The sequence below is a fragment of the Sus scrofa genome, chromosome 9, assembly GCF_000003025.6.
Source record: "Sus scrofa isolate TJ Tabasco breed Duroc chromosome 9, Sscrofa11.1, whole genome shotgun sequence".
Classification (NCBI taxonomy): Eukaryota; Metazoa; Chordata; class Mammalia; order Artiodactyla; family Suidae; genus Sus; species Sus scrofa.
This window is the reverse complement of record NC_010451.4, coordinates 10,473,744-10,495,644: the sequence shown is the minus strand read 5'-3', so window position 1 is coordinate 10,495,644 and position 21,901 is coordinate 10,473,744. Positions and strand designations below refer to the sequence as shown.

The 21,901-nt window shown below is 56.6% G+C and overlaps 1 long non-coding RNA gene across 1 annotated transcript in view; it reads left to right on the top strand.

Annotated features, from left to right (window-relative positions):
• LOC102162516 overlaps nucleotides 1-16,410 on the top strand; it is a 40,005-nt gene extending 23,595 nt beyond the window's left edge. The window contains exon 3 of the long non-coding RNA XR_002335544.1: nucleotides 16,093-16,410. This is a non-coding gene — a long non-coding RNA (uncharacterized LOC102162516). The remainder of the gene's footprint in view (nucleotides 1-16,092) is intronic.

Genomic DNA, 21,901 nt, shown 5'->3' with positions numbered 1-21,901 from the left:
AGGCGCTGAAGCGTGAGGCCCAAGGGCAGCTTGGAGAAGACAGGCCAGGGCTGACCTGGCCACTGGCAAGGCCCCTCAGACACTTCCCCGTCTCTAATCACAGATTGGGGACCACGATTTGGGGAGGGGAGGGAGCAGGGCCCCACTGAGGCAGAGCCAGAGCTCAAGCACCTGCCCGGAGGTGAGGGGCTGGGGGTCGTGCTTTCTGAAACATCCGTTGAGACACATGGTGTGCCCATAGCTGACTTCTCATGGGAACAACTGCAAATCAGAAGTGCCTAGAAAATTCCAGGACACTGCTCCCCTGGCTCATTTATCACCCCATTCTTCCACTCACTCCATGTACCTTTCCTGATGCCAGCTGCACTCCAGGGCCCGAGCCGGGGCTGGGGACTCCAGGATGAGTCAGACCTGGCCTTTGTCCAGGATGAGGTCAGTCTGGTGGGGAGATAGGTGTGGACACAGGCAATGATAATGACAAACCAATGTGCTTGGTGCTGGGACCAGAGAAGCTCAGGGGCTGTGGAAGAGGGCCCCTGACACCGCCGGGGGTCAGGGAGCTCCCTGGGAGAACAGGGAGGTGAGGCCTGGCCCGAGTGTTGAAGATGAGCTCACCAGGCAGCTAAGCTGTGGGAACGGCAGAGGGACCGTGCAACATGCCAGTCCTTTGGGGGTACGGGACGATTGGAGAAGAGGGCCTGGCACAGCTAAGCCCTCGGTGACTGTCTTCGGAATGCGTGTTAAGAGGTTTGGAGTTTGTATAGTTAGTGACACTGTATTGTATCTTTGAAAGTTGCTAAGAGAGCCAATCTTTAAAGTTCTCATCACAAGAAAAGAATTTTGGCGTCCCTGTTGTGGCTTAGCGGTAAGGAACCCAACTAGTAGCCATGAGGATGTGTGTTCAATCCCTGGCCCCACTCAGTGGGTTAAGGATCCAGCATTGCCATGAGCTGTGGTGTAGGCTGGCAGCTGCAGCTCTGATTCGACCCCAGCCTGGGAACCTCCATATGCCCCAGGTGTGGCCCTAAAAAGACAAGACAAAAAAAAAAAAAAAAAAAACACACCAAAAAACAAGAAAAAGAATTTTGTCACAACATATGGTGACAGATGTTAGCTAGACTTATCGTGATGACCATTTTGCACTATACACAAGTCTTGAATCACTACGTTGTACATCGGAAACTCATATACTGTCATATGCCAATGATACCTTAATATAAAACAAGGAATAAAGTGCATAAAAGTTGCGTCCATTGATCTGGAAGGGGCTAGGGTGTGGGTCCTTTGGGGGTAGCGGAGAGAGTTGGGTGTTGGATTTTTTTTTTCGCTTCACAAAATCCTGTTGCTGAAGTCTAATGTGAGACAGGTGCGTGCCCAGATCATAAATACACGGCTGAATAAATGATCAGACGTGAACACACCCGAGGAGCCACCCAGCAGCTCTAGAGACAGGGCAGCACCCTGGCCCTGTCCAGTCAGGACCACCTTTCAGGGCGACCGTGTCCTGCCCTCTGTCGCTCAGATGAACTCCGCCTACTTTGGGGCTTCCTAGGGCAGCGTGTACCCGTTTGTGTCCGGCTGCTCCTGTTCAACCCGGAACACGTGACAGTCGCCCACGGTTCTGCGTGTAGCCCCAGTCGCTTGTCTCCGTGCAAGGTTGTCTGATGTTCTGTTGTGTCAATAGACCACAATTTACTTGCTCTTTCTGCTGCGGGTGGGCACGTGGTGGCATCTGGTTTGGGGCCACTAGGCATAGCGCTACTCTGAATATTCTAGTCCTTTGTGTGAGACGTGTGCACCCGCGCCAGAGCCCCTAGGCGCCTCTCTTCCCAACTCCGCATTCGGTGACATCACACTGCCACATAGCTCAAAACAGGCCGTGGGGGCTTTTTCCACCATAGAGATGGCCAAATGCTCCAAACCGGGGCTTTTGGAAAGAGCTGGTTGGTCCACGCTCACCAGCACATCGCTGAGTCCATCCGTCGTGCTGGCTCCTAGGACGCATAACTCACATACTCGGCTTGTGCCAGTCTGCGCTCCTCCAACGGTGTGTGCCAGCCTCGGTGTTCACACCTTCACCACGGAGAGGCTTTCAGCAGAACAGGCTCACCATGGGGTGGCGGGGAGGGGGGTGGGGGATGGCGGGGGGGGGGGGGAGACGTTCCAGGAATGGCCTTGCTCCCTCCCGGAGAGAGAAGCTGGGGGAGAGCAGGGGTCGGGGTTGGGGGAGGCGAGGCTTTAGGCTGCGTCTGCAGAGCCTGCAGCGTGTCCAGGGATTGGTAGACGCTTCATCAACGTCCAGACTCCACGCCAGTGCCCGCACCTCCCCACCCGGTCCTCAGCAGCCGCCCCCTTCCTCTTCTTCTAGGGTTGTGGGGACACCTGCAGTGAATGTGGGTTCAGGGCTCCCTCCTGCTCCAGCCGCTCTGAGCCACACTCCACTGAGACAAGGGCCTGCCCTTTGCTGGACCTCAGTATTTCCTTCTGTCCAATGGGAAGCCTGGCTTCATAGAGGTAGCGAGAGGCAGACCTCCAGGGCTCCAGGCCGTCTCAGCCGCTTGGGAAGCTCTTCGGCCCTCCCCAGAGTGAATTGTTCCTTGTTTGTTAACTAAGAACTGGCGAGGGTTGTGCAGTGGACAAGCCCCTCTGGGAACACCTCGTCGCATCTGCTCACCGCCTCTGCTCCTCCGCACAGCCCAGCTCTGGGCAAATGCACAGGTCCTGGGATTTGCCTGGAACACCCAGCCCTGCAGGTGGCCAAGTCAGGATGCAAACCCAGATGGGCTATAAGATCTGACTTTTCTCTGGAGTTCCTGTTGTGACAGCGGGTCAAGAGACTAACTAGTATCTATGAGGATGTGGGTCTGATCCCTGACCTCGCTCAGTGGGTTAAGGGTCTGAGTGGTGTATGTCGCAGATGTGGTTCAGATCTGGTATTGCCGTGGCAGTGGTGTAGGCTGGTGGCTGTGGCTCCAATAAGACCGCTAGCTTGGGAACCTCCATATGCCGCAAAAAAGAAAAGCAAACGAACAAACATCTGGCTTTTCTTCACACCTCAGTGTCCCCAGCCAGACTGACAAAGTCTCAGGGCAGGGCCAGGGCATGCCTACCTGTCACCCCTGTGCCCAGCCCCCGCCCTGACATGGACAAGATGCTTGCTGGAAGCCTACTGAATTAAAAAACACACCGCACCTGCCCCAGTCCTGTGTGGAGCTGAACAGTTGGGGGCCCTGCGGTCAAGCCTGTGGATGGGCTGAGCGGGTGTGTCCGTGGGGATACATGCGTAGGGGTCAAGGACTGGTTGGGGGGCGTGGGGAGAAGGGGGACCCACCCCTGACCAGCTGTGTAGAGGAGGGGGCTGCACAGGCTATTCTAAGTCCATGGCCCATTTCACCCGGGCATCTCTCTGCGAGGCCAGGAAGTGGGTTGTATTTTCAGAAGGGGTTTTGCTTGTGGGGAGCAGACAGCTCTGGGAAAGAGTTCCAAGGGAAACAAGGCACGGGGGAGCGGAGCCAGCCCTTCCCCTCGAGGCGGGCAGGTGTCGACTGGGGGGCTGACAGATGAGCTGACTGAGCTGCCCGTGTTCCTCCCCTGATGCTGCTCAGGGAGGCCGTCTCCCGGGGGTCTGGGCCTCAGAGCCTCCAAGAGATGCACATGGGCAGGCAGGAAGGGGAAGGGGGCCCAGGCTCCTTTCACCACCTCAGGGACCCCCACAAATCAGGGCCCGTGAGGGCAGCAGGGGGCCCACTGCTGTCCTGCCTGGGAGGCCCGAGTGGGGATGCCAGCGGGGCCCGGAGGGCTGACTGGAGGCCGTTCGGCAATGGGTGTGTTCTTTCAGACACCCCATTCATCCATTCTCCTCTCCGCCATCCACCCAGCACTCAACACCAAACCCAAAGCAGCTCCCCGGGCTGGGAGTGGGGAACCGCGCGGTGGAGGCAGGCTCAGGCTCTGCCTTCAAAGGGCTCCAGATTTGGTGGGGGGCAGGGGTGGACTGGTGGGCAGCTGATGACAGACACATGGAGCCTTGACCAATCCTGCCTGGAGGTCGGCAGCAGCTTCCAGGAGAAGCTAACGTCTGAGTTGGATCTTGGTGGGAAGAGGAGGCTGTTGCCGGAGAAGGTGGGACGAGGCCCTCCCAGCAGTGTGGATGCAAAGCCTCGGGCCTCGGGGAACACTAGGAGAAGGTGAGGGGCAGGAGGTTGGGGGGATGGCCCTGGGCTGCCCGGGGTTCTAGTCCCACCTCGCCCCCGCGTCACCCCTGAGGTCCAGCAGGCGGGCCTGCCCTGCTCCGTCCCTGGGGGCTGAGAGCGGATCTGAAAATACCTGAGCGAGGGCCTTGGGGTGTGAGGCTCAGCTCCCCCTGCCTGACTCCTCTGTGAGCCAAGCCCATGGCTCTCTTTCCTGGAGGACCAGGGCGATGGCTCTGCAGGCAGAGATGGGGGTGGGGGGTGGGGGAGGGGGCGGGGGGGTCGGGGAGGGGGACAGAAGCAGCTGATTTAGCCTGAGGGTCAGGAAGGGCTGTTTGGGGAAGGGGCGGTCTTTAAAGTGAGAACTGATGGGCAGTGACTAGGCAGAGGGGTGAGAGCAGGGGGGCCCAGAGCTTAAGGAGGCTGAACGAGAAGGAGCAGGTGGGGCACGTTCAAGGCCAATGCGGCTGGAGGGCTGGAGCTTGGGGGCAGCCATCCTAGGTGGTGTCGGAATCTCCGGAGCATTTCCACGACTGCACGTGTTCACTGCCAGGGCCCGGCGGGATGCTGGGGTGACCAGCGGAAGAGGGTGCCCCGGCCCCTCTCTAAGGCTTCGCCAGCCTGGATGGGACATCAAGGCTTGGAAAAGAGACTTAAAGACTGGACCCCTGAGTAGGGTGTCCTGCGGGGACAGCGGGCCCAGGGGGAGGCTTTTGCAGGCCTGGGGCAGGGGTAGGGGATGAGGTTGCCCAGGAGGAGAAATGCCAGGAGAGAACAGAGGGGCTCAGCCCAGAGCCCGAAATGCTCCCAGGAATTCTCGCGTCCTCCCTGTTTAAGTCCCTTATTGCTCCCATGGTGGGACTCAGGCTGGGCCCCCGCGCCTCCCTCAGTCTCCAGTCTCATCCCCTCCAACCCATCCCCTGCCAGCAGCCAGAGCCTGAGCCTGGCCCATGAGCCCCTTTTTGATTCAACCCCCACCCCACCCTCCTTCTCCCAGCCCTTCTGCCCTGCCCACCTCAGCCCTTCCCTTCCCGTGGCTTCAGCCTTTGGGGCGTTGCTTGGGTCTCCCCGATGTGAAGCAGGACCCCTGAACCTTTGTCTGTCTCAAGAGTCCTCCTCAGCACTCAGAATCAGCTCGGCACCACCTCCTCCGAGAAGCCTTCCTGGATCAACCCCTTCCCCAGCAGCATTCAACGGCCTCCTCTGGGCAGCCCCTGGCCTCGCACATGCTCAGGACACTGTGTTTCAGAGGCTGCCACGTGCTGGGCTTCCCAGTGGACTTTCTCACGCTCCTTCCTTCCCCATAGGGAGGAGCCTGAGGCCCCCCACTGCCCCCTGAAAGGAACTCAGAGGGAGAGCCAAAGGGTGACGCAGAGAGTGTCTTTGCCCAGCCGGGATTCGGTCAAGGAGATGTGCTAGGGGTTACATGTCCTGGGGGTGCGTGTGGTGCCAGGTCCACGGTGGGGGCTCGGCCAAGAGCATGAGTAGGTAGGGGGGTCGAGGTGGGCTGGCCTGGCCCAGCAGGTCTCTGTTTGGAGAAACAAATGCTGAGGAGGTGGGGGGTCGGGGGGACGCATGCCAGGCAGGGCCAGGACCGCGTGGATGGTCTGCGCGGAGTGCCCTGGGTGAGGGGTCCTTTTGCCAGGCCCCTTAGGGATGGCTGTTCCCCTTGGCGTTCATCGTGGCCGGGCCCTGAATTTGCTGGGGTGTCTCCACAGCTCCTCTAACCACACAGCCACCTGTGGGCTCGGTGTGGGTACCATTCCCATTTGATGGAGGAGAAAACGGAGGCGAGCAGAGGCCTCATGACCTGCCAAGGTCAAGGCCAGGACCAGAGCCCTGCAGCGTCCGACCGCAGAGCCCACGCCCAGGGCCGCCATGCCCCCTGGTGCCTTGCTTTACCTCTGCCCATCTCGGGGAACAGAGGTCCCAAGAGGGCAGCAGCTTCACTGGGGCTTGGATATTTAAATGTCCTAGAACTGAATAGTTTGTGGATAGGTATTAACAGTTTGTATTAATAAAGCAATTCGCATTACTCACAGTTCGAATTACTCACAGTCACTCAGCATGTTGGGGACATACTCAGGGGTTCCAGACGTCAGGGTGACCCCGTGAGCTCGGGGCAAAGGACACAGACTCAAATGCTGCCCACACAGCATGGTGAGAGCTGGGAAACTCAGGGGTGCTTGGAACCCAGAGCGGAGGAGCCTCTAGCAAGGCTGCCTGGAGCAGATGTCCCAGCCTTGAAGCATGGACATGAGTCCGGGGCCTCTGGGGAGGGGGGCCTGCGGGGAGGAGGCTCTGGGTGTCAAAGAGAGAGGGGACAGGGCTGTGTGAGCCTCCAGCTGAGGCAGAGGTCCTCAGCCCAGGGTGGGGAGATGGGGGTGCTGCTGGAAAGAGGGCCAGCTCCCCAACTCCGCAGTGGCCCAGCCTGTCTTGGGGTGAGTGTTGACGGCCTCGCCCCAGGCCCTGCCCAGGTGGATGGTTCTAGACTTTGAAAAACCACCCCCCCGAGCTGCACCTGGCCCCTGACACAGGGGCTACTGAATCGGGCCTCCTCCCTGCCTCTGCCCTGGGGTGGGAGACCCTGGGACGCAGGAGGCCCCATTCAGAGCGGGGGGTTCCTCTTCCAGGGCCATGCTGACCCTTCTGTCAAGGCCCTGGGATCTATCCTACCCCCGCCATGCTCTCCGGGCCCGCTGCCCCATGTCTTCTTCCTCTGCTCTGTGCTGTGTCCTCCATGCTGCAGACACAGAATGTCCTTCCTAGAGCAAAGTGTCCCACGTGGCGGCCTCCCCATCCACAGGCCTCAGCTCAGCATTCAAGGCCCTCTCCCGTCTACCCCAAAGGCCTGCTCCAGCCCCTCTCCTGCCCCATCTCAGGGCCATACCAGAGATACCCCAGGGCCCAACTGGGCCAAGTCTCCTCCTGCTAAGTATTTCTCATGCTCTTCTCTCTGCCTGGAGCTGGTCCTTCAGCATCCATCTCCCAGGGCCTCCTCTGTGCCAGAACCTACCCGTGAGGAACCCTGTTTGTTTGTGTGATGCCTGTACCCCGCCCCCCTGGTGGGTGGGTGTGGGGAGTGGTGAGGCAGATGCAGGAAGGCAGGGAGCCTGGGTGTGACATGGCACAGTTCAGATCCTGTGGCAAAGGAACAGGTCACAGAGGTGGGGCTGGAGTGACCCTAGCTCTCCACCTGGGCCGGTTCCAAGCCACATGGCCCAGCAAGCATGAACCCCTGGCCCCATCAGGAACTCCCATCTTGGAGAAGTAGAGTCAGAAAGAAATTTCTGTCTGCAGATGGAGCCCTAATGTCTAGAGAGGGATGGGGGGGGGGGTCCTCTAGAGACAGGGGTCTTTCCAGCCAAGCCAGGCCCCTCTCGTGCACTGGAGGGGGGATGCTGGGAGCTGCGGCTGGCCTGGGCTAGAGCTTTCGCTGTGGATGTCCTCACAGAGCAGCTGGAGGTGGGCACGAGGGCACCCGGGCCTCGCCAGTGCCCTTGCCTGCCATGCCGCCCGGCCCCTCCTGCTCTTCCCGTCTGGGAGCTCTGGCGGCAGGAAGGAGTGGGCCACACTATTTTTGTCCTGGTTCGCCTGATTGATGGCCCCTGTCATCACACGGTGGTGCCCCTGCCATCCGGGTAGGGAGCCAGGGAGCCCCTTATCTCAGAAGCCATACCTCTGCCCCCCACCTGGAGCCTGGCTGGCACAGACTCAAGGGTGCCTGAGGTCACATATTAACAATAACAGTAAGAAAACAGAGAGGGATCCCCCGCCCACCACCAAAGGCGTTCACACGCGTGGTCTTTCTGGACACTTCTGTCGATCAAAGCGTCAGCGGGTGGAATCTGAGTCTCTGAGAAGGTACGGGGCTTGCCAAGGCCACCTCACAGATGCCAAGGTCAGGGCCCCCTTTCCTCTGTGCCCACCCTGGACACTGAGCAAGAGAGGTTCTGGTGCACAGGCCCCACTGCTCAAGACCTGGTAGTCCCCTCTTCTGGCCTCTCCTTCCCTGGGTGTGGCGGGAACCCAGCTGGGGACAGCAGGCCAGGGTCCTCGCCAGCCCCTGGACACAGCTGCATAAGTCCCCTCTGAGTCTTGGACTCTCAGCCACTCTGGGGACCCCTCCTCAGCCTCCCCCATCCAGGCCCTCATCCCTCCTCGGGGGTGCAAGCCCGCCAGGTCTCTGCCGGCTGAGACCAGTGGGAAACTCAGGCCCCCTCTTGTGAACTAAGACAGTAGGTGGTTCTGAGCCAGACGAGTGACCCAGGTGGCAAGCTGTGGGGGCTGGGAGGGGGGGACTGCCACGGGATGGACAGGGTCCTGCAGCCTGGCTCAGGGGCCCCCTAAGCCCCCCGGGAAGTCCCAGCTCCCAGCCCTGGGATCCTTACCTGAAACAGGAGGGTAGTGGCAGCAGGTGCTTCATGATCTTGCTTTGAGAATCCAGGGTGAAGGCTTGTCGAGCACTTAGCAACTGGCTGACACTTAGATGCTTACTAAGATGTGGCTACTAACACCATGAATATTTTATTTTGGCTTCTTAGGGTCGCACTCGCGACATGTGGAGGTTCCCAGGCTAGGGACAGAATAGGAGCTGCAGCTGCCAGCCTACGCCACAGCCACAGCAATGCCAAATCCGAGCACATCGGCAACCTATACATTGCAGCTCATGACAACGCCGGATCCTTAACCCACTTTAGCAAGGGCAGGGATCGAACCTGCAGCCTCATTGATGCTAGGCAGGTTCGTTCACCACTGAGCCGCAACGGGAACTCCACCATGACTATTTTCACACAAGTGGTAGACGGGCCAGCTTCGCTCAGGTGCAGCCCGGGAGCTGAAGGCCGGGCCTGATTTAGAGACGGGGCGAGTTCCTCTCTACTGAGTTCCCCCGCTCATCCATCATTGCCTCTGGTCCAGTGACCTTGGGGGCGGGGGGAACCTCAGAGAGACGTGCGTCCTGGCTGAGGCTGCGTGGATTTGGGGGGTGAAGCCGGGATTCTGTGGGAGCCTCTGTCCTGCACACTGCACGGCTGCACCCCTTCCCCAGGCAGACCCTGATACGCCCCTCACCCTCGGGCCCTTGTGCTCAGCATCGCTGGGGTCTCTGGATGTAGACGGAAGCTCTCCCAGGAGCTGCTGGTACCTTCCCTCATCTTGTTCTGGAGCTGTCTTCTCAGGCCCAGCTCTTTCCCGCTCAGGTGCAGCTGTGGAGCGAGCTGTCACGTGACAGCTTCCGTTGTGCCCCATTGTTTTAAGGGTCCCATCTGGCTTCGGTCTTCTGGCTCTGCCTTTGAACTTGACTGGGGTTGGGAGCTGGGTCACCCACTGTCTGGGTCTCCCCACAGGTGTGAGGCTATGGGCAATTCCTTCCCCAGCCCCTGCCCCCTGTTTCACCTCCTGCGCACGCAGACACCTGCTGAGTGGCTTCAGCGACAATGCATTCTCTCGGTCAGCAAATATTTGCCGCCTGTGGCTCAGCGCACCTGCGGGCCACCCAGGATGGGGGCAGAGGGGAGGGTGGCCATGAGCCAACAGTGCAAGAATGCCAGGACCACCTCTGGCCGCATCACCGAGAGGCTTGGGGCCGGGACCGTGGATGGGCTGTCTTGCTTTAAAGAACTGCCCCCTCTGGAACTGGTCCAGAGGAGACAAAACATTGGGCAGGTCTTCCAGTGCATCCTGGGAAGTCTGGCTGAGATGGCAGGGGTGTCCGTTTGGAGCAGGGCAGGCTGGAGATGAGGCTGGGCGGCTGGAAGGCCACCCTTGCCAGCTCTCTCTGGAGGACCCGAATCTCACCAGTGTGTCGTGTGGCAGCTCCACAGTGGGAGGGGCTGTCCTGGGAGGCTGAGCTCCCTCCATGGAAGCGATGCGAGGGGATGGATGTGAATTCCTGCCTCGAGGTATTGAATCTTCACCCTGGTGTGTCCCGGGGGCAGCTGGATGTAGGGAAAATACCACTTAGGGGGTCTAACACGTGGCCTCCAGGTGTGGTGCCTCGTGGTGGCATCTGACCTAGGTCCCCTGTCCTGCCGAGCCTCAGTTTCCTGATCTATAACGTGGGTATGCTCATGCTTACCTCTCATGGCTGTGGGGCAGTGGATGAGATGGGGCCCAGCCCACAGCAGGTGTCTAGAGGCCTCTCTAGCCCATGGAAAAGCTGGTACACGGATGTGTCATCATCCCCGTTTTATAACTCTCTTAGCTTTGGCGATCTCTTCTCAGGCGCCCAGACACTGGGTCAGGCTGTGCCACCAGAGGACCTTGCCACTGGTGCTCCTTGGGTGAGGGACACAGAAGCTCTGCATGGCAGACAGGCTGGGCTTCCCTGGGGCTGGGCAGAGGTTCTGCCCTGGGGGTGCCTGGAAGGAAGATTCAGGAAAGTTGCAGCCTGGAAATACCCCTTCCTCACTCCTCTTCCCGGATTCCCCACCCCTGCCCCTACTGAAGCCCCTCGCCCAGCTGACCACGCCCTGCTCCGGAGTCTTCTGTGGCTCCCCAGTGCCCACAGCATCCTTCTAAATCTATAGGCTGGAGTTGTCTCCTGGGCCGGCCCTCCTCTCCAGCCTCACTCCCGTTGCCCTCCGGCCACACCCAGCTCCGTCTCTGCAGGGCCCCTCCTGCTCCTCGCTCTTGCCGCGCCCTTTGTTGCCCTGCCCTTCGCCCCCCAACTCGGCCTGTTAAAATCCCATGACCAGAGATTACAGAAGGCTTGGAGTAGATGCTGCAGATGGAGGGGACATGAGTTAACTAGGTCAATGCGTTTGGAGTTTGAGTCAGCGCTGTCTGTTTAGAGTGCGGTATGAGACGAGGGAAAAAATTTCTGCTGCCGTGTGCTTTCTGTCTTGGCTTCTCGAGTCTACGCATTGAAAAGGGGATCCCTGGGTTCATCCACTGTTGGATGCACTTTGAGACTTGGTGCAAAGAGAAAAGGCAACAGGGTTGAAACTGGAGAGATCACCCACATTTATCTGGCCCCCAACAGGAATGGGGGAGCAGGAGGGCCTGGGCTGTGCTGCTATCGCCCCGTTCCCCCCTGGCTCTGCCGAGAGTCCCCCAGCAGACGCCGGGCTAAGAGCCCGGGCCCAGGCCTATCTGGCCCCAGGTGGGCCTCCCCAGTTCATCCTGCTGGCAAAGCCAGCAGACCGTGGTACCTACAGACCGTGACCTCCTGCTAGCAGACGGCAGCTCCATCATCATAGCCAGCTCCAGCGCCTCAGTGGCTCAGCCCCCTGCCTCCTGGAGCCCACCCGTGAGAGCCAGAGAGGGGCCGGGGGTGGTGAAGGAGGCCTGGGACCCAGAGGCAGGCTGGCATTCCTGGCTCAGCTGGGCTGCCGCATGGCTGTGTGACCTTGGGCCAGTTACTTGAGCTCTCTGAGCCCCTGTTGCCTCATCCATTCCTTTGCAGGTTCAGTGAACCAAGGTGTGCAAATAGGCTTGGGACAGGCCGTGAGGATGGCGGGGGCTCCCGCTATGCTCGAGCTCTCTCCCATGACCCATTTCTCCCGCCCTTTCCGAGTGACCCGTGTGGTCACGTCACATTGAAGAGGAATGCTCCCAGGCGCGTCAAGGACCATTGCCCTGGCTTGAGGGCCCGGCCTGCACACTCTCCCACACAGAGACCCCAGGCCATCGCAGGCAGGCGGGGGCCTTGGGGATCTCTTGTCCAGCCTCGGCCCGTGCAGCGGAGGTGCAGGGGCCTGGGCAGGAAGGGATGGGCCTTGTCGGAGAGCAGCAAAGGCAGGCAGAGAAGCCAGGCCATGCTGTGGGGCAAGCACAGCCTAGGAGTCAGACAGACCTCGGGTCGGATGTTGGCTTGGAGGTGTGGGGCGAGGGGGTGCCGCGCACCTGTGCAGGTGGGCTCTTAACCTCTCCGGGGGCCACTCTTTGCATTACTGTCATCTGAGATTTGTATATTTGTTAATGCAATTTTCTGCTTTGAGGAAGGGGCACATGTCTGTGTGTGAAAGTGCCAGCTCCCCTTTTGTCATTGATCTCTTCCTGCATCTCCTGTACTTGCCTGGCTCGGAGACAGGGACTGGGTCTGCCCATCTGTGTCCAGAGCCCAGTCCAGGGCTTGCCGCAGAAAGAACCCTTCCCAAGCATTTGCCGCCTGACTGAGTGACCACCCCCCTCCATGTGTGCCCTGAAACTGAGGACCTTGTTAGGGCCTGGACCCAGACAGATGGGGGGCATGATTAATGCCTAGGTGGGCGAGTGCAGTGGATCAGGAAAGGCATTCCCACCCAGCCCAAAGCCCATAGCCTGAGACACCCCATCAGGACTGTGTACAGTTGTTCAGGTTGTGCACTGCACAAAGAACTAACTGAGGGGCTGGGAGCTATAGTCCATACCATGCTTCTGCACCCTGGGGTAAGGTTGGGCAGCTGGGGGAAAGAGCAGATTGTTCTAATTCGTACTGAGGCACTGCCCGGGGCAGTAACAGCCGTGCCCTTGACCTTTGTCCAAACGCAGCCCTCTCTCCAGAGCCCCCTAGGCCTCCCAGTCACTCTCTTGAGTCCGGCTTCACCAAATTGGAACAGGGCTGTAGACTTGAGGTCTGGCAAGAGTCATTGTGATGCAGATATGTGACAGGTCAATAAGGCAAGGGTAGTGCCCGTGGCCTCTGGAGTCAAGAAAGATCCAGTTCGAATCCCACCTAGCTTTGTGGCTCACCAGCTGAATGACCTTGAGAAAGTGGCCTAACCTCTCTGAGCCTCAGTTTATTCTTTTTCTTCCATCACAGCATTTTAAATGGAAGTGGGACCGACGGAGAATGAAAGACACCCATCTCCATACATCTCAGCTACTCCAGATGGAAATACCTGTGTAACCCCACCTGAATTAAGATGCAGATTTTTATCCTCCTAGAAAGTTTCCTTGATGAATCTCAGTTTCTTTCTTTTCTTTCTTTCTTTCTTTTTTTTTTTTTTTTTTTTTGTCTTTTTGCCTTTTCTAGGACCACTTCCTGTGGCATATGGAGGTTCCCAGGCTAGGGGTCGAATCGGAGCTGTAGCCACCGGCCTACACCACAGCCACAGCAAATCAGGATCCGAGCCACGTCTGCAACCTACACCACAGCTCACGGCAATGCCGGATCCTTAACCCACTGAGCAGGGCCAGGGATCGAACCCGCAACCTCATGGTTCCTAGTCGGATTTGTTAACCACTGAGCTACGACGGGAACTCCCGAGTCTCAGTTTCTTTATCTGCGGAACGGGGAAAGCATAACTCCGCAGAGTGTTATAAAGACATAACGAGATGAAGGTTGTCAGGCATCCGGCCCTGTGCCTGGTACGCAGAGTATGCTCATTCGTGGTGGACTCTGATTATTCTCCTCTCCCATCCAGACTTGTAGTCATCACTGCCTTATCTGAGCTTCTCCCCAGGTCTGCCCTTTACCCCTGGGGAAACTGAGGCTCGATGACACGGTACTTAGCTTTGCTGTGTGACTTGAGGAAAATCACCTCCCTCCTCTGGGCCAATGAACGAATCAAATTAGAAGCTCTGTGGGTCTTCTGCAATCTTTTTTTCTTTCTTTTTTTTTTTTTTTTGTCTTTTTGTTTTTTTTGTTGTTGTTGTTGTTGCTATTTCTTGGCCGCTCCCGCGGCATATGGAGGTTCCAGGCTAGGGTCGAATCGGAGCTGTAGCCACCGGCCTACGCCAGAGCCACAGCAACGCGGGATCCGAGCCGCGTCTGCAACCTACACCACAGCCCACGGCAACGCCGGATCATTAACCCACTGAGCAAGGGCAGGGACCGAACCTGCAACCTCATGGTTCCTAGTCGGATTCGTCAACCACTGCGCCACGACGGGAACTCCTCTTCTGCAATCTTTTAATTAGAGTCTGTTTAGGGTCTGTGGTCTGAGTTCGGGGCCCTTGAGGGTTCCCGCTTGGTCGGGGGTGTAAGCCTGAGCTGCCGTGTGGGGTGTGGTGGGGCTGGGGGGCAGCAGCAGGGTTTTGGCTGGCAGTCGGCGGGGCCAGCCCCTGGGCCTGCACCCGCGGAGCTCTGTCTGCATGCACATCAGCCCCAAATTGTACACGAGGCACTTTTAGGAATCTCTTTACCTCCCCTGCGGCCCCCGACCCGTTTCACATTTATCAGGGAGAAATCGGAGGAGCCAGAGTTGCCCTTCTTCACCTCAGCCACTCCTGGGACATTCCTGGGTCAGAACAGAGTCGAGGTGACAACAGAGAGAAGAATAAATCCTGGAAGTCAGAGCTCCACGTTTCCTCTGTTAGATACAAAGTGGCACATTCCAGGCTCTCCCCATTCAGCCGAGGGGAGCCTGGAGGCTGGGCGGGGAGAGGAGAGCAGAAAGCAGGATTTTGATAAAAAGAACCTGCTCCCCGGGGGACGGGAAAGCTCAGCCTCAGCCCCGCTATCCCAGCAGCATCCTGGATTTATGGCCGGCTAGCTGGCCCGCGGTCCGAAATCCTCGCCGCCATCCGCTGGGCTGTCTCATTCATCAGAGCCACTCGGAGTGAAGCCAGGAGATGCCGGGAGGCCTGGGGCAGGAAGGCAGCTTTGCAGGGCGTGAGCCCCCATCGTTGGAGGCTTCAGGCGGAGATGAGGGGCCCACTGGGCAGAGAAGTTTTATGGGTTCCCAGCCCGGCTCGAGGCCAGAGTTTGAAGGTTGGCTCCCACCTCTATTAGCTGGTTGATTCGGGACGAGTGGGCACTTACCTCCTGCGTCCTCCACGGAGCCTTTAGAAGGATCACACCCGTCTCCCAGGAGGGCAGGGGAGTGGCAGTGGTGCAAAAGGTCTGTTAAATGCCCTTCTGAGGCCTCGCGACAGGATCAAAGGAGCATCGTGGGATTGGTTGGTTTGCTATCTGTATTCGTGTTCTATGGTAGAAAGAAAACAAAAGAAAAACGCACAAATTTAGTGGCCTAGAACAACAACAAATCTGTCTTACAGTGTTGTAGGCCAGACGTCCAAAACAGGTCTCACTGGGCTAAAAGCAAGGGGTCTGCCGGGGTGCATTCCTTTCTGGAAGCTCTGGGGAGAATCCACTCTCAACTTCTAGAAGCTGCGTGTTTTCCTCGGCTCCGCGGTACCTCCTTGCTTTGAGCCAGCAATGGCTGATTGCCTTTTCTTTGCATCCTGTTGCTCGGATGTTGACTCCTCTTTGGCCTCCCTCCTCCAATCTCAGGGAGCTTTGTGTGTACATGGGCTCCCCCAGGTAGTCCAGGATAACCCTCTATTTTAAGGTCAGCTGATTCACAACCCGAACTGCATCTAAAATCTCAATTCCCCTTTGTCATGCGCTATCGCATAGGCACACACGCGTTCTGCGGGTCAGGATGTGGGTCCCTTTGGGGGACCGTTGTTCTGCCTACGGCTCCATCCGAGTCACCCGGTTGCTCCCTCAGGACCAGGAGACTCTGCTCATCCGGAGCTGAGTGCTGCTGCAGACTCGGGGCCCTGTTTGCTGTTTCCTTTCGTTCCTCTTTCAAACAGGAGTTGTGATTGCAGTCGCTTTATTTTCTCTTGGCTCTCGTGGGGTAATGGCAGGTTGGGGCGGTTTTCGTTCAGGCCACAGATTACAGGGCCTTCAAAAGGGAAAGAATGCAAGTCACTCAGAGATTCGGAACTCAGTCATTATATGTCCTCGATTTTTAGTCCACCGAAGGGGGTAGACGGTGTCGGGCAGGGTATTTATTTGTTTATTTATTTAGGCTACGGTGTGCAGCCACCTGGTGTGGGATCTCAGTTCCCAGGCCAGATGCCCCAGCAGTGAAACCACCTACTCCTAACCACGAGACCACCAGGGAACTCCCAGGCAGTCGTTCTTTTTACCGGCAACATTCTTTCCCCTTGCAGTCTGGAAACAACCCTCTGATTTCTGCATTGGGGGCCCTTGCTCCTCTCACCCACTCTTTTCCATCCCCAGCTCCAGAGACACAAGCCTGACTGCTCAGAGCACCACGAGTTCCCAACCACGAGAGCTTGTTCAGGGATGGACATGCGACATCAGAACCAATAAGGTGAAATATTGGAATACTTGCTGGGACTGCTGAGAAGGGTCTACTCTCTCTGTCTCTTTTTCTTCTAGCTGGATCTGAACTTGAAAGATAACCTAAGAATGAAGCCATTATGGAAACCAGGAGAATCTAGAGACAGGGCCAACAGGTCCTGGGGACAGAATCGGAGCCCTTGAATAAACCATGCTTGAAATTCTCATCCTTTGGATTTTTTTAGTTACATGAGTTGATACCTTTTTTTTTTTTTTTATCTTTAAGCCTGTTTTAGGGCAATGGAACTGTTACATGGCAATGGAACTGTGATTATAAATAATATCCTTATGCCATGGGAAGCGGCCCTAGAAAAGGCAAAAAGACAAAAAAATAAAAATATAAATATAAAATATAAATAATATCCTTATAGTACCCTCCCATTTACAAAGGACTTTTATATATATCTGCGACTCCATGTAATAACCACACTAGCTCATAAAGTAAGGATTGCGAGCCCCATTTTATAGATAAGAACACCAAGCCTGATTTGATTTGATTTGTTCACGATTGCAGGTTATTTACAAGCCAGGGCCCGATTTCCGAAGGTGAAAACTTATGCTTTTTATCCCCTCTTGTATCATCTCCTCAGAAGGTCAGGCGTCAGAAAAATTTCTAGAATGAAGTGGAATTTGAGCTGCGCCTTGAAGAATGGGTAGGATTCCAATAGGAAAAGGTGGGAAGGACAATTTCGGGGGAAAAAACTCATGAGCAAAAGCCCGGAGGTGGAAGGGGCAGGTGCGGTGGAGAGTGACAGGCGACCTGAGGCCCATGGGGGACAGGCACACAGGCGGGGGCAGGGTGGCACGGGTGGCAATCAGGCCCCCGATGTCCAGGAACGTGGGCTTTGGAGGAGGCAGCAGGGTCTGTGCGGAGCCCCACAGATCACACGCTGTGGAGTGACGTCACGTTGCTCCGGGTCCAGAGGCCACTCTGCTTCGGATCCGAGAAGGGGTCTGCTGTCAGCTTTGTTCATTTATTTATTTTTTTCGCTTTTTAGGGCCACACCAACTGCGTTTATTTATTTATGTATTTACTTATTGATTGATGTTTAGAGCTGCACCTGTTGTCATCTCATCGCGAGGTTGACAGCCCTCGGCTCACCTTTTGGCCCTTCTGCCTCTAAAACAGGTGACACCGGGCAGCTCACTTTACCTTGCTGAACTTTGGTGTGCCCTCCGTGACTCACGGAGTGCGATGAGCCGTCGCAACGGTGAGAGGAAGGTGCGAAACCTGCCGCTCTGATCATTAGCCTCGACCTCAGCATTAACGTGATGGCGCATCTGCACCCACCCTTCTTTCCGTTCCTTCTCCCCATGCGGACAGCAGACCAGCAGCCCCGTTCCTCTCCCTGACGCCTCTGGAGCCTGGATTTCTGTTTCCCTGCAGCTCTCAGCGTGAGCCTGATTCTTACCCTGCGGAAGGACATATTCAGCCTTTTGACTCAGGGACATTGTAACTCTCACCACGGCCGAGACTCATGACTCCTCCTTTTGTGTTTGTCTCCTGTTCTGCATGTTCCTTATCAGGTGGGCCTGTGTCTGACTTGGTCAACGTCTCGCTTAGAGCCTGGTGCAGGGAAGAGCGGCCTAAATATTTGCTGAAAGAAAGATTGAGTGAGTGACCCTTGATTGAACTCTTGGAGGGAGCACACACAGCAGTATCTGGGGTCATGGGCAAAGTCCCCAGCCTCTGAGCTCCCGGGATGGCAGAGTGAGCTGAGCATCTCCTGGCCAGTCTCTGAGGTTAGATAGGATTTACCCCCCTTTGAGCGTCATGAAGAAACTGCGGTTTACAGAGGCGTGCTCCAGATCAGCCCCCCTGTAAGTGGGGAGCTGAGCTTGACCCAAGATCTGTGACCGGGACCTGTCTAAAATGCCCATCCAATGGCAATTTCGGTGCCTGCAAATCTGTGTGTTTATTTTCTTCTGAATGCTTTATTGCTTCTACGGATGCTCTCTGTTTGCCATCGAGCTTTTTGCTCTCCAAAATGATGTTGGGGAAAAACCTAGCAAAAGGGGCAGCCCTTCTGGAAGCATTTTCCAGAGCCAGGGAGGCTATCGGGGTGCCAGCCCCTGCTGTTGCTCTCAAAGAGCCTAACGGCAGTCACTACCCCCACGAGCTGCTAACCTGTAAGCAAATGTGTCAACTTAACGAACAATCAAGTAATTCCCGATCCGGGTTGGATATCAGCCGAGCGCTGGATATTGGCCAGCCGAGCGAGTTGCACAACCCTCTCCCTGGAGAGGAATCGTTGGATGGGAGGGATTTTCCAGCTCGTGACTTGGATGAACCCAGAGTTATTTCCCTATTGAGCAGCCCCAGCCTGAGAGGCACCAGCAGCCTCGGCTGAGGGTGGCCGGGATGGAGCGGGGAGTGGTCCTGCCCTGGCCTGGTGGTGTGGTCTGCAGAGGTCTTGGTGGGATTGAGGCTGCTGAGCCCCTCAGAACCCCGGCAGCCCGGGTTGGTCGGGGGCTGGTTTCCAGGGAAACAGGGCATCCTCTGCCCAGCAGGGAGAGAGGGCCAGAGCCTGAGGAGAGGCCAGAGCAGCCAGGGAGGAGCCCCGGGCCCTCGGAGCTGCAGGGCCCAGGGTGGGGGTGGAGGATGCCGTGTGGGAAGCGGGCAGGAAGGGGGATTTGGCACTGGCCTCCGCTGCCTGGTCTCAATTTACTTGTGAGGAGCCTCCTAATAGCCGGGTGAGAGCCGTGCACGCTTTCCTGAGAGCCTGCTAAGTGTTTATGGAATGATTTGTGAGGAGAAGTTTCTTTGGAAGCAGCCTGGGGAAGGTATGTTATTAAGAGCTCTCTCTCCAAGTTCCCCTTGGCCCGATTCCCCCCAGGCCCCTGGGGTCTGGGCAGCCCCTGGTCACAGCAGCTGTTTGCTATTTTGTAGCCATGGGGCCGCTTCCTCCTCCCTGAGGTGGCGTCATGCAGCAGAGAAGCGCTGGGGCCAGAGTCGGGAGCCGCCTCTGAGGGAGGCGTGGGGTCTGTCACAGGCCCCGGGGCAGCCGGGGGGTCGCGGACGAGGGAGACGGAGGCACGGCCATTAGCCCCTCAGATGGTGGAAGAGGCTGGGCGTGACACGGGCAAGCCGAGGTGATGGGAGGAGCCGGCGACCCAGGGGTGTGTCTGCCTTCTCCACAGACTGGGGGCTCCCTGACATTAGGGCCGTCTGGCTCCTCTCGATGTCCCCAAGGTGGACAGATATTAGGACTAGTCCAGAGCTGGGGTTCAGCTTGGTGAGTGGGGGGCCCTCTCCCAGCCAAGCATCCCAGTCAGACAAGGGCCCGGGAGGGCACTTGACCAGCCCTGGAAGTTAAGTTCACTGTGACTTTTCTTTTTTTAGGGCCGCACCCGAGGCATATGGAGGTTCCCAGGCTAGGGGTCGAATCGGAGCTGTAGCCACCGGCCTACACCAGAGCCACAGCAATGCGGGATCCGAGCCACAGCTGCAACCTACACCACAGCTCATGGCAACACAGATCCTTAACCCACTGAGTGAGGCCAGGGATTGAATGTGCATCCTCACGGAGACAAGGTGGATTCTTAACTCTCTGGGCCACAGCGGGAACTCCTCACTGTGACTCTTGGACTGGGAGGCCCTTGACTGCCTCCTAACAGTCCCATCAGCAGAAATCCACCCAACCCCTCTTTACCTCAGGCCTCAGCAGCGGCTACACAGTCCATTAGGAAAGGCCAGTGATTGGTCGTTTCCCAACCTGTGCGGCCCTTGTCAGGCCTGTGGACCTCTCATCTGCTTTATCCCAACTTATCAGCACAGCAGCCCTGGGGAGGAAGAGGGAGAAATCGGGCTTTTTACTGCCCCCTGATTGTGTAGCTGAGAAAAACTGAAGCCCAGAGACTGTGGTCATTCTGCTGAGGTCATACAGCAAGTACCTGCCCAGGTGGGGATCGAACTCGGGTAGGTGTTCAAGACCAAGGTGGTACTCTCATCTGCCAAAGATGCTCAGCCCATCATCTCGTTTGGCAGCTGTGCTGCCTCGTCTGCGATGACTCTCTGGGTCTGTGTCCCCTCTTACCTGGGAGATCCCTGAGGATGGGAGCGAGGTTGACTTCATCCTGGGCCCTGGGCCTGGCACAGGGGGGATGGAGGGAGGGAGGGGGGATGGATGGACGCCACCCATCACAATTTGGAAGCTCGTATATGAGCAAATTAACAAAGCTATCGTGACAGGGCTCTTGGAGGGTGGCCTGGTGGGGTGGAGGGGTATGTGTTTGGGGCAGTGGGTCTCGACAGATTTCAAGTGCCAAACCAAGAGGTTGGACTGGAAATCCATGGGTGTGATTTTTTTCATGTCACAGTGATTGGGGATCTCCACTGACATTTTGCACATGAGGACATTGGAAAGTCTTGTGGGACATTTGCATGAATGAAAAGCCTGTCCATAATCCCTGGAACCTCGAACCTACCTGTTTTTTACATATAAGCGTGAAGTATTTTTTTACATGATTCTAATACACCCTGAATTTTCCGGGAACACGGCTGCCTTGTAAACTGAGGGAAGACTGTCTTTTGTCTTCCATTAAGACAGGGTCACCGTTTTGGAAAAATTACGTCACTGACGGCAGCGCTTCTTGATGTCTGAGTGACCTGGCCCGGTCTTGCAATCACAGTGAGCCCGCATATAGATTCTTCTGTCTTCTTAGGATAGTCAGCCCTGGGCACAAAAATAGTGCAATATGTATTTTTATTATAAATTACTTTCCATTTATTTCATTTCAGTTTTATTCCATGGTGCACTGGAGCCCAGTCACTAAAGAGCAGGTGGGGTATGTGTTTCTTCCTACCCTGCATTCAGTGTCGTCCTGTTGGTAGCTTGAAATTCGCCATCGTGGAAGTATTTACATCCTGGAAAGGGACAACAAAATACAGATCTACCTTGGAGATACTGTGGGTTCAGTTCCAGATCCACCCCAATAAAGCAGGTATTCCAATAAACAAGTCACATGAATTTTGGGGTTTCCCAGCACATGTAAAGGTTATGATTATACTATACTGTAGTCTGTTAAGAGTGCAAGAGCAGGAGTTCCCGCTGTGGCTCAGCGGTTAACAAATCTGACTAGCATCCAGGAGGACGCAGGTTCGACCCCTGGCCTCGCTCAGTGGGTTAAGGATCTGGCGTTGCTCTGAGCTGTGGTGTAGGTCACAGATACAGCTCCGATCTGGCGTGGCTGTGGCGTAGGCTGGCTCCCTACAGCTCCAATTGGACCCCTAGCCTGGGAACGCCCATATGTTGCAAGTGCGACCCTAAAAAGCAAAAAAAAAAAAAAAAGCATGCAAGATCATTATACCTAAAAACACAACATATGCCCCTTAGTTAAAAACACTTCTATTGCTAAAAAATGCTAGCCATCACCTGAGCCTTCAGGGAGTCATCATCTTTCTGCTCGTGGAGGGTTTGAAATGTTGTGAGAATTAGCAAAATTGACACGGAGACATAACGTGAGCAAAGGCTGTTGGGAAAAAGGCGCCAATAGACTTGCTCCACGCGGGTGGCCACGAACCCTCAATCTGCCAAAAACGCAACATCCGCGAAGCACAATAAAATGATGTGTGCCTGCATAAATCAAGTGTTATTTTTTCCTTTGGAGAGTCGATTGTTAAATGTTTATCAGCTCACTGCTGGCTAGCTGGCTTTTTCTCTGTGTGTGGACGCAGGCTCTAGGA